The sequence below is a fragment of the Chiloscyllium plagiosum genome, unplaced genomic scaffold (genome assembly GCF_037043375.1).
Source record: "Chiloscyllium plagiosum isolate Xiang-an unplaced genomic scaffold, Cpla_swu_hap1 HiC_scaffold_29, whole genome shotgun sequence".
NCBI lineage: Eukaryota > Metazoa > Chordata > Chondrichthyes > Orectolobiformes > Hemiscylliidae > Chiloscyllium > Chiloscyllium plagiosum.
This window is the reverse complement of record NW_028270167.1, coordinates 67,358,794-67,369,155: the sequence shown is the minus strand read 5'-3', so window position 1 is coordinate 67,369,155 and position 10,362 is coordinate 67,358,794.

Sequence of the window (10,362 nt, the reverse complement as noted above, 5' to 3'; positions counted from 1 at the left end):
CTTACCTGTCAGCCCTGTTGCATTTAATTAAAAGCAATTTAATCCAACAGGCGTTCATTGCTTCCTGTCGTGTTCCAAGCAGAGAGTAGCTGGGCGACCACCAGGAATGGCGAAGGGAGTAGGCAGAAAGCGCAGGAATCCCCTGTGGCCATTCCTGTCGAAACCAAGTATACCATTCTGGATACTGATTTTGTGTATGTTGGGAGATAGGTGATAGGTGTCAGGGAATGACTGTTCAGGGGAAAGCAACGGTAGCCAAGATGGTTGCACTGGATCTGGGGAGCAGCAAGAAAGGATAAAGGTAAACAGGGTCTTAGCGATAGGAGATTTGATTGTTAGGGGGACAGATCGGAGATTCTCTGGCCACAAACGGGAAACCAGGATGGTGTGTGGCCTCTCAGGTGTCAGGGTCCAGGATGTTTCGGAGTGGCTGCTGAAAGTTCTCAAGGGGGCGTGTGAGCAGCCAGAAGTCATTGTGAACGATGGTACAAATGACACGGTTAGATATAAGAATGTGTTTCTATAGAATGATTAACTGAGAGCTCGGAGAACAGATAAAAACCAGGAACTCGACAGTGATAATCTCCAGATTACTTCCAGTGTCATGAGCTAGTGAAGGTACGAATATGAGGATATGGCAGATAAATATATGACTTAAGAATTGGTGCAGTGGGAGGGATTCATACTTTTAGACCATTGGGAGCTTTTCTGTGACAGAGCTGACCTGTTCAAGAGGGACTGGTGACACATGCACTGGAGGGGGGACCAATATCTTCGCAGCGAGTTTTGCTAGTGCAACAGGGGAGTGTTTAAACGAGATTGGCAGGAAGTGGGATTCTCAGAGCAGGGAGGCAAGTGAGAGGCTGGAAGGAGATACCGTAATTAAAAAATAGTACGTTGAGGAGACATAACAGGCTGGAACACGATAGGGAGCAAGAAATGCCTGTGGATTAAATTGCGTTTATTTCAGTGCAAAAGGGCTGACAGGTAAGGCCGATGAATTCAGGATGAGGATAGTTTATCGGCGATCGATAGTCCAGCTATTACAGAAACATGGCTGAGGGATGAATAGGACTGACAGCTTAATGTATCGGGGTTAAATGCATTAGGAGGGGCAGAGATTGTGGAACGTGTGGAGGGGAATTGGATTTCTGAATAAAGGGTGCATCATAGCAGTGATCAGAGATAAAATAACTGATGGATCATCCAATGAGGCTTTGTGGGTGGAACTAAGAAATAAGAAGTGGATGGTGACATTATTGGATTTGTACTATAGGTCCCCAAATAGTCAACAGAAATTGCACGAACAAAAATATGTAGAGAGACTTTCAGGAACATTTGAGTTGTCATTCAAAGTTTGTGAGAAGATTTGTAGCTCGGGTGCTCGTTGCTGTGGTTCTGTTCGCCGAGCTGGAAGTCTTTGTTGGAAACGTTTCGTCCCCTGTCTCGGTTACATCCTCAGTGCTTGGGAGCCTCCTGTGAAGCGCTTCTGTGGTGTTTCCTCCGGCATTTATGGTGGCCTGTCCCTGCCGCTTCCGGTTGTCAGTTGTCATAATAGGGACTTTAATTTATTTTTAGAACACAGACTGGAACTGCCAGATCATTAAGGGATTTGATGGAATGGAATCAATTAAGTGCGTCAGAAAAGTTTCCTCAAGCAGAATGTAGAGGGTCCTAATCGAGAAGGGGCAAAATTTGACCTACTCTTAAGAAATATGTTAGAACAGGTGAGTGAGGTGACAGTAGATGTGCACTTTGTGACCATAGATCTATTAATTTTTAAGTGGTTATGGAGAGGGAAAAATTTGTTCCACAGATTCAAGTTCTAAATTGGGGCAAGGTTAGTTTTGATGGACTTAGACAGGAGTTTGCAGGGGTTGGTTTGAGTGGTCTTTTTTCAAGCAAAGGGACCTCCAGCACGTGGGAGTTTAAGATTTATATGTTCCTGTGAGGATAAAAGGGAGGTTGACAGGAATGAAGTACCCTAGATGACAAGAGATGTTTACGCTTTGACCAAGAAAAATGTGGAGGCGTGACAGAGGTAGAGGCAGCTGGGATCAAGCAGGATAAAGGAGTTTACAGAAGAAGAAAAGAAGGAGGGCGAAAAGGTGATATGAGATAACATTGCCTGAGAAGATCAGGGTGAATCCAAAGAGGTGCTTTAAGTATATTGAAGGAAAAACATAAACTAGAGAGAGAATAGGACCCCTCAAAGACCAAAGTAGATATGTTTGTGTGGAACCATAAGAGATGGGCGATGTCCTCAACAGATAGTTCTCCTCTATGTTTACCGTGGAGAAAGACATGAGTACTTGAGAAATTGGGGACATTATTGGTGATAATTTAGGGACAGCCATATCTCAGGAGAGGAGGTATTGGATGTACTAGAATATTTGAAGTTGGATAAATCTCGCGGTCCTTTCCAGATCTATCCAAAAACAGTGCAAGGGGCTACAGAAGAATTTACGGGGTCTCTGGCTGATAATTATGATCATCAGTTACCACAGGTGAGATCCCAGAAGACTGGAGGACAGCAGATGTTGTGCCCTTATTCAAGAAGTACTGAAAAATAAAGTCTCGGAAAGACACACCAGTAAGCTTAATATCTGTGGAAGGTAAATTACTTGAGAAGATTCTGAGGGATAAGATGTACATGCATTGGGAAAACACGGTTTGATTAGTAATAAAACGAATGGCTTTGTGAGTGGAAGTTCAAACCTGACGAATTTGTTAAAGTTCTTTGATGACATGACCAGGAAGGTTGAATAGGGCGGGCCGGTAAACATCCAAAGGTGTGGTGCTGGAAAAGCACAGCAGGTCAGGTAGCATTCGAGGGGCAGGAGAATCGACGTTTTGGGCACAAGCCTATCATCAGGAATGTTCAAGACATAGATACTCCTGCTTCTCGGATGCTGGCTGACCAGCTGGGCTTTTCCAGTGCTACACTTTTCAATTCTGATCACCAGCATCTGCAGTGCTCACTTTCTCCAAGGGTGGTCGATTTGGTCTATATGGAATTCAGTTACACCAGAACAGGATGAGGCTTTTAAGCCCCTGGACCATCATATACGTTTACAGGAGTAGACCAATTAGCCACTCCAGTCGAGAACTAGACCCAGTTTAGATCATGCAACAACAGCACCAGCCTATTCAGCTACTTGAAGCCAGTACCTCAGGAAATAGATGAGGCAACAATGTGACTGGACAATGGGGTTTATTGCAATAATACCAGGCTATATAGCCCGTCAAGTCTGTCCTTCCCTTCAGAAAGGTCAGGGCTGATCTCTCTTGGCCGCAATTTCTCTTTTATGGCCAATTCTTTATAGCCCTCAACTCCCTGATGTGTCAAAATTCATTAACACCAACCAGCTCCCCCAAACATTTCAGAGATTTAGCTGTCTGGGATAGAGATGCCCCAACAGTCACTACCCTCTGAGAGAAGGAAACAGTCCCCACACAGTTATCTTGGCCTTTGACATAAATAAAAGATATGAACACAGCATCAGAGTGTCTGACCCTGACATCACTGCAGGGCGTGACTGAGCAAGGTGTCAAGGAGACTAATATTGAACATAATGGGAATTAGTTGTAAACTCCCAAGTGGTTGGGCCATTCAGAACACCACGTGGCTGGTAGAGATCAATCCTCTCAGTCCCTGGATATCTCTGTGGGCGATCCTCAGTGTAGCTTCCTCGGCACAAACATCTTCAGCTGGTTCATCAACGTCTTACCCTCCGTCATTAGATCAGAAGTGAGGATGCTCAGAAAATATCGCATAAAGCATCAAAACCTGGACAACATTCAAGCTCATACTGTTAACGTCTAGGTAACATTCATGTAACAGTACTCCTGGACCCTGAACATTTCCACAGGACTAAAAAAGAGGAGCTCATTCAGAATCTCAAGCTCGTTTCAGAGAAATGTGAGAACGCCATTTAGCCCATTGAAGCTATTGGATTAGAAGAGGCACAGACCATTCACTATCTCTTATCTATTACACAAGAAGAGGTTTTTTAAAAAATCTACAAATGTTGGAATGCAGGAGGCTGGAAGAACACAACAATCCAGGCAGCATCAGGAGAAGAAGTTCACTCCTTGGGTATAAGCTTTCCTCATGACTGGGGGTGGGGGTAAGGGTGTGTACAGATAAAGAGGCGAGGTGTGGAAGTAGGAGGCGGCGTGGTGAGGTGGGGAGCACAGGTAGAGGGTACCACCGGGTTGGTCAATGGAAGGAATGAATCTACTTGACAGTTGGAATATGGGTTGATCCGAAGAATGGAAGGGTGAGGGGCTGGGAAGGAGATCGGGGGATTGGAAGGGAGGTTACTAGAAATTGGAGAACTCAGTGTTGAGCTGTAGGCGACACCGGTAGAATATGAAGTGTTGTTCCTCCAATTTGTGCTTTCGTTCGTTGTGGCAATGGAGGAGGTCAAGGATGGCCATGTCGGGATGTGAGTGCGAGGGGGAATTGAAATATGAGGTGATTGGGAGGTTAGTTCAGCCGTTACAGGTCCAGCTGAGATGATCACCAAAGCATTCCTCTTAGTTTACATTTGGTCTCCCTGATATAGAGAAGACCACATCACAGGTACCAGATACAGTAAACTAGGTTGGATCCCATCACCTGGCACATCTTCCACAAGGACCAATCCCTTAGCTAATTTTTGTTTCTGCCACACTCCCCACCAAATCCGCCAATCCCCACTGGCAAATGACCCTGCAGGTGAAAAACATACATCACCTGCTGGCACACCACCCCCCTCATCTATTCCAAGGCCCCAAAGAGTCCTTCCACGTGAAACAGAGGTCACCTGCTTCTCCTAAAACCTCATTTACTGCATCATGTGCACCTGATGTGGTCTTCTCTACATCAGGGAGAGTAAAATAAACTAAGGGCTCATTTCTCCGAGCATCACAGCCGGGCCCACAGCGGCCGATCTGAACTCCCAGTCACCACCCATTTCAATTTCCCTTCCCAATTCCTTTGTAACATGACCATCCTTGGCCTCCTCTGTTGCCACAGTGAATCAGACCGCAAATTGGACGAACAACATCTTACCTTCTGCCTGGTTAGCCTACAACCTGTAGGACTCAACATTGAGTTCTCCAATTTAAAATAACCTTCCCACCCATGGCCCTACTCCCTTTCCTGCCCCGCCTCCTTCCTTCCATTCCACAAAATGACCGTGCCTCCTAGCTCCCAACAGAATTCATCCCTCCCATCGACCAACCAGGTTGCACCCACCACTTGTGTCCACCTATCTCCTACCTCACCATCCTGCTGTTCTCCCCAGCCCAACCTCTCCCTTCTCTCTTTATCTGCAGTTTCCCCTACCTCCACTCGCAGTCCTGAAGAACGGGTATACTTGAAACGTTTACTTCTCCACCTCCTGATGCTGCCTGACTTGCTGTTTTTTCCAGCCTCCTGTTTGTCTATTATTACACAGGACGATAAGGAATCTAGTCAGCACAACACTAGGTAAGCAGCTACCATGGGTCATCCAATAATGAACCTCTTCCCTGGGATGAGGAAGAGGACATTCAGCCACCCGAGACATTGACACACGAACAGAAGAGGCCATTCAGCCCCTCCAAACTGTTACACTTTAATAGGAGGATGTCATTGATGGTGCAATACTACAAACTTGTGAAGCAGAGACTGCACAGACAGACTGCTCCAGGTTGGCCTCCTGGCTCCATTGGTAATGTTTCACGCGTGTTACATTAACATGGTTTGCTGATGGTAAAAAGGCACAGCGGATGGTTTGTGACACGTCTCAAGGAGGCATCTTCCATGTCCGAGAAGACAGGCTAGTCTTCTGCATGGAGGTCAGAAGCTTTTGAGAATAACCAACCCTGTCAGAATGTGGCTGCTGACAAGTTTGTGAAGGACACGATGCTTCGTGCAGGGTCTCACTCCAACTCTGCATTGAGACGATGAGAGTTTGTTCAGAGCCTGGAGCTGTCTCTCAACCAACATGGGGGCTCCACAGAGACATGTAAACTATCACAGAGTCACAGAGTTCAACAGGCCCTTGAGCCGAAACTGGACCATTCCGACTAAAATGTCCATCCATGCTAACTCCATTTTCCTGCACTTGGCCCATATCCTTCTTAACCTTCCCTATCATATATTTGTCCAAATGTGAAAACATTTCTTACGGGAAACACGTAATATTTCACGATATCAATGCTTAGTTGTGAAAATAATGAATGTTGATCCATAATGTTCAAGTTTTATTACGATCACTTTTTATTCTCTTGTCGCATTACAGATTAAACACACATTTCCTTCACACTCTCCTCATGGTACCTTCACTGCAGGATTAGTCTGGTGGAACACCTTTATTGTTTCTCATTTTGGCAAGGAGATCATTCCTCATGAAGGAGAGAAAATCCGTTCACAGCTCCCCAAGTACTGTCTCAATATCACACTACAACTTCAGTAAGTTGTCTTCACACTTATACTTCCATCATTTTGCAATGAAGGACACCATACATTTACTGTGCTGATCACTTACTGTTCCGTATGAATTCTGTCAGTAGCTCATGACCAAGGATATCTACCTCCTTTTCACCAAGAGCACTTCCCATCATCTCGCCTTCTCATAAATACAAAATGAGAAGGATGGTATGTTTGGCCAAATCGTTTTGTTGCCTTGCAAAACGCTATGATTTAAGCACAGTCACGCCAACAGCAACACGACTATTGCCATTGTAGATAGTTGGAGATGCTGAGGAGATGATGCATTATCCCTGGATTATTAGTCCAGGGACCCAGGTGATGACCCAGACCATGGATTCGAATCCCACCACGGCAAATGTTGGAATTTGTATTCAATAAAATATCAGGAATTGAAAATCAAATGAAACAATGAAACCATTGTGTTTGTCCTACCTGGCACACTAGTGCACTTCAGGGAAGGAAATCTACTATCTTCACCCGGTCGGACGTACATGTGACTCCAGACCGACAGCACTGTGGTTAGCACACAGTTATAGTTTAAAATGGCCAAGCCAGCCGTTCACTTATATCATTCACTACAAATTCTCAAATAAATGAAGCCGGGCGGACCTCAGCACTGACTACTTACAGCCCACAGACTGCAGTGGGTCACGGAAGGCGGCTCACCAACACCTTCTCAAGGACGATGAGGAAAGGGAATTAAATACTGGCCCAGCATCCCATTACTGAATAAATGAAGATGATCATACTCAAGGAAGAGAGACAAATTGACATAACTCGCTTCAAACCGGGACTTTGATGTATACCTTACATGAATTTCAGTAATATGAGAACAGGAGAAAAACAAATATGATTAGTCTGGATTTTTATTTCCATTCCAACTGATCATCAACAATCTCTCTGTTTGTTTCTTTCTCTCTACTTCTCTCTTTCTCTATCTATGCAACCCACTCCTTCTCCCTTTCACAACAGCCATCCCTGTCATCAACATCAAACACACTATTTCCCAGCTGCATTCAGTTCTGATGTATGGTGATTGGACGCGAAATGTCACTTCTATTTTTTCTCTCTACCTGAGGCTGACAAATCTGTTCAGTTTCTTTGGCACTTACTCGTTCCTTTTGTTTCTGAACTCTAGCAGCATTCTTTTTATTTGTTTTCCCTCTACCTTACATGTTGTTATTGCATGGGATGTCTGCATCACTGGCAGAGCAACATTCGTGGACCTCACTAATTGCCTTTTACTGTGAGGTTATTCTTTCAGGTTTGAAACTTTATTGCTGGAACAGCACAGCAGGTCAGGCAGCATCCAGGGAACAGGAGATTCGACGTTTCGGGCACAGGCCCTTCTTTCAGGTCTGACGTTAGTCTTAATGCAGATCAGGCAATAATGCGAGATGTCTTCACCAAAGTACAACAGTGAAATAGATAAACTTATTGACAAAGAGCCGGTGGGATTATATTAGTAAAATTCGTTTTATTTCCAGTTCCTGCAATTTGAATTAAAGTTCTATCATCATCTGAGACAGTATGTGAAACAGTGTCCATAGTGTAGGCACCTGGGCCACTGAATTACGTGGCCAGCGACTTTACTACTATGACACAGTGTCCCTGTCATGAATTTACTTTACAGATAAGAACAAGATTTTGATGGAAACATTTGTAATGGAAAGAGTGATTTGAAGAGAACAGGAACCATAAAGTCTGGTTTTTACCAAATTATAAATAATGGTTTATTTAGCACCCATACTGACGTCAAGGCGGGGTCTGGGGATATCATGGAGCTGATAGTGGGTAGCTTTGGTGATGGAGAGCATACCAAGACATAAATCAATTCGAGGCAAATAGGTACTTCGGGATTGTGAATAGTCTTGTTCTCAGTTGTTTGTGAGGGCGGGGATGTGGGCAATTCTGAAATTTGTGGAGAATGAATGGATTTTTATTTGAAATGGAAGACAATAGTTTCAGTATTTACTAACTCTCGATAACAGAAATAGCACTGAAGTTCACCATGGCTTAGGAGATTAATAAATCGACAGAGACGGGGAGACTTACCAGGAACACCAACAATAGCGAGCATGGGATAATAACCAGCCTGAATAATCAGCAGTACACCTAATATCCGATATTGTAATCTGTGCCAATACCAGGAAAAATAGATAAGACCCGAAGATAAACCCCTGTCCATTGTTGCAGCATTCCAGTCGATTTTTCTTAGATTCTGAACTATTGGTGCGACATTCCAGTCTACTGTTCTCATATTCTGATCACTTGTTGGCATATTCCAGTCTAATGCTATCAGATTCTGATCCATTGTTGAAACATTCCAGACTACTGTTCTCAGATTCGGGTCCATTGTTGGAACATTCCTGTCTATGGTTCTCAGATTCTGATCTCTCCTCTCCCTGTCTCTGCAACTGCTAATCATTGTCAGTGTTGCACGTGCTGCATATGCAGCAATAATGGGATAATGCATTGGAAGAAGCCCCGTACAAATAGAAGAGGAAAACTATCCAGTGACATAATTAGGATCCATGGAGACTGATATCAATCACAGTCACTGAACAAGCAGACCCAGATAACTCCTCTCAGAATGCGGCATTCAGTTCAAAATAACAACTGGATTAAATTGAATGTTGACATCGCTGGCTAATGGTTACACCTCGCATCACCAATTGCTCTCGTGAAGTTAGTTGTGAGGGAGAATTATGGACGTTTTCTTATCGCAGGTTAGATGATTCTGCTGTGTTGTTCATTTGCAATACAGTAACCACCTGAACGCTCCACCATGACCATCCACAAAAATGAAATCAGAATCTAGATGTAGTTTCCATGCTGGTCTCTCCTTGACTAGAACAGGCACCAAGCAACAGATTCTCAGCGGATATATTTGCCCTGACCATACACAGGAAGTGTGGGTCTGTCTGGACATTCCACTCGTGACAATGCTGAATCTTCAACACAATATAATTGTGCACTGTTTTATGTAAACTAACAAACAACTTCATACATTATATTGGCTTCAAAGCGGTAAGACTTACATTTTTGGAATTCAGTCCAAAGCCAAATGTGGCATGTTCTCACAAAGCCAGTCCTTTTACAGGGTTATGTTTTCCTTGATTTTTTAAAGAGTGTCTAAAAAACCCAAGATTCCAATATGTCAGAATTTTGAAAGGATCGTTGGGGTCCTTTTGTTTATACCTAACAGATAATGCCTCATACAGAAGCCTTTCAAGACTTGAAAAGTAACCTGGATAATCAAGAGGACCGGTCTAGCTCCCTAGCTGGACAGGTTGGATCAGTTCAGGGGTTTGTTGAGTCAGGGTCACTGGACGCTCTCTGCCTCCTTCTGCCCTTCTGACCTTATAACTTGTAAGCAATTGTGTCAGTTTTACCCTTGGTGCTAAGGTGTTTTGTTTATTGGGATTGTTGCAAGTATATTGGAACAGCATCCTTAAATCGGGATAGCCTGACTGGTTCTGATACGATACGTTATTCAGGTATTCTATTTTCGGTTCCTTATGTTTCATTTGGTAATTTTGCAAATAAATGCCATTTGTTTAAAACTTGGCAGACTGACCAGCTAATTCACTCTGGGAATATCGCCTTCAAAAAATAGCAAATTTACCGTCCGGTTATCTGCTTAAAATGTTTTGGAGGTCGGGTCTGGTCCATAACAGATTAGGAGGCGCTTGCGGAATTTAGCCAGCGAGTGGCAGGTGTTAGTGTCTCTTTTTTCGTGTGTTGATTTGGTGAGTAGAGCTTCAGATAGCAATGGTTCTTATAGGAACCAAGCTTGTTTTGGAGGGGGAGGAAATGACCTTGGGGGTTTTACAAAATGCACATAAGTCGAAGCCGCGGGAATTAGTAGACAAAGGGAGTTGAAGCTCCCGTCT